This window comes from Crocodylus porosus, unplaced genomic scaffold (genome assembly GCF_001723895.1).
Source record: "Crocodylus porosus isolate Cpor-Errol unplaced genomic scaffold, CroPor_comp1, whole genome shotgun sequence".
Taxonomy (NCBI): Eukaryota; Metazoa; Chordata; order Crocodylia; family Crocodylidae; genus Crocodylus; species Crocodylus porosus.
The window spans coordinates 88832274-88834640 of record NW_017728906.1 but is presented as its reverse complement, the minus strand read 5'-3'; positions in this window follow the sequence as shown (position 1 = coordinate 88834640).

Sequence of the window (2367 nt, the reverse complement as noted above, 5' to 3'; positions counted from 1 at the left end):
GATAGCTAAGGAGGACCTCTAGTTTGAAGGGGTCTTCACATGCTTAGAAATTTCTGAAACTCCTTCCTAGCTGAAATTTTCTATGCATGATCCGGGACTTCAATATTGTCTTTAAATGCTTGAGCAAAAATCCATCCATTAATTTGAGTGGTGACAAATGAAGAAAATGATCTCTTAAGTCAATTTTAAAGCATGATCTTACTTATACATTACCGAGTGCCAGCTGTTTGAACTGCTTGTGCTGGAGACTAAGGCCTCTTCAGTATTCACACTCCTAATACAAACACCAAAAGAGAAAAGGACTTTTTAAAAAAGCATGATCTTGTGCAATGTGCAGTGCTCACTTTTGCTATTGTCAGGAGCTAAAGTACCAACTGCAGAGCTAAGAGCCTGTTCCAGCTCTCCTGGAAGGCAATAGGAAATCTTCCATTGACTTGATTGGGAGTAAAGTGTACCTAGTCCCCAGGCAGTCAACATCACTAAGACATCCCTCAGACCTGAGTGGGTTGGCATTTTCTTCAGCATTGATAAACTCATTTCACTTTGGTTGTTGGAGTCCATTTCCCTCTGCCCTTTCCCCAGGAGGCTGAAGGAAAATTTGCTATCAAGCATAGAGGTGACAGGGTCCTTGAGATATAGCCTTTTCTCCAATGTAGCAACTGGTCATTCTATCTGTTCCTGAATAAGCTTTGTGCTGGCCATCTGAAAAGGGGTGTATTTCACCTTATGACCTTGCCTATATTAGGAAATTTTAAATTCAAGTTTTAGGACTTCTTTATCATGAATTTCAGGCTGTTTGGTGCTGTTTCTTTGTTTTCTGAGGCCAAGCTTCTGGACTGTGTAAAAATATCAGATTTTTTCTTTTGTAAAATGAAATTTCTAGTCTACTAATTGACATAATTGTGGAGAAAAGCTTGAAAACTTTTTAGAGGCACAAAAACAAGGCATATAAATGTGTGTGTGTGTAATGCACACATTTTATATAATTATTTTTATTAAGGAATCCTTATGATTTTAAGCTAATCTCATGATTTAGGACCAGTATATTTTTGTGTCTGCTGTGGATTTTTGCAGTACAGCCCACTTTTAAAACTTGAATTACTGACATGATGCTGACCATGAATTCATGCTTAGGCTAGACAAGGCCAAATTGATTTCTGCCTCATGACGGATGGTCACTAGTAGCATAACTAGGGCAGAGTGAACTGGGTAGCCACCCCAGACCTAACTTGAGAGGGGGATGGAAACAGTCCTGATGCATCCCACTACCCCAGGAGCCCAGCTGCTTTATTATGCCTCTGATAATCACAGTTAAATCATGGTCCTAGCTACCTGATATGACGCTGAACACAACTTGGCTTTGTCTACGCTGAATATGAAATCATAGTCAATACTTAAATTCAGTAACATTTCCAAATGGAGACAAGGAAAAAAGACAATGTTTGCATCTGTCATTGATACTGTAAATTGTTCTTATTCTCCCTCATTCTACTTCTGCTTAGATTTCTATTGTCCTCTCAGATAGGTAGTCCCAAATGGGGAAAAAATGTGATATTAATATTATTGTACAATGACATAATTGCTAAATGAATGAGAGTCTTTAGGAAGGTTGTTCTAAGCATCAGATTTTGTTTACAATGGAAGAAACACATTGCATCAATGGATTAATATCACAATGCACATGGTCTCTGTTGACTATCAAAGTAAACAAGTTCTAAATGCAGGACCCACCACATTTTTTTTCTCATACCTGTAGAAATAAAAACAGAAGGTTTTTTAATCAAAATAGTCTTTGTGCAGTGTATCTGATTCAAACCATATTGCCAGCAAGCTAGAACATTGAAACCATTAAGTTTTCTCTATGGTAAAGGTTTAAGATTAGAGGGCCCTGAGGAAATGGAACACATGGGCCAAAATTTACAAAGTTGCATATATAATGTTAGTCACTGAAATCCAGATACTGGTATCTAAATGAAAAAAGCCTGAGTTACAGAGGTAACAGGAACCTACCTTTCTCATTGAGCCCTTTCCACTGCTGAAATTAGGCCCACTTTAATTTACATGCCAAATATGGAGTTAACTTTTGCACCTATGTTTCATAACATGACCACAGAGTGGCTTTGTTGGAATGGCACAAAGAATTGACCTAGATAACAGCTGAGAGTCTGGGACTTCATCTTTCTGGCAAGAATGATGAGGAAGGACTTTTGCAGGGTGAGAGGGGACAAGGTGGAGACATTGTTCCTTCACCCAAACGTTAGACAAATTCTGGCTACGTCTATGCGAGATGCTGACTGTACAGTCATTACTCCACAGTCATTTAGTACTTGTATAAATAACTGTGTAGTTACCAGATTTTCTGTGCAG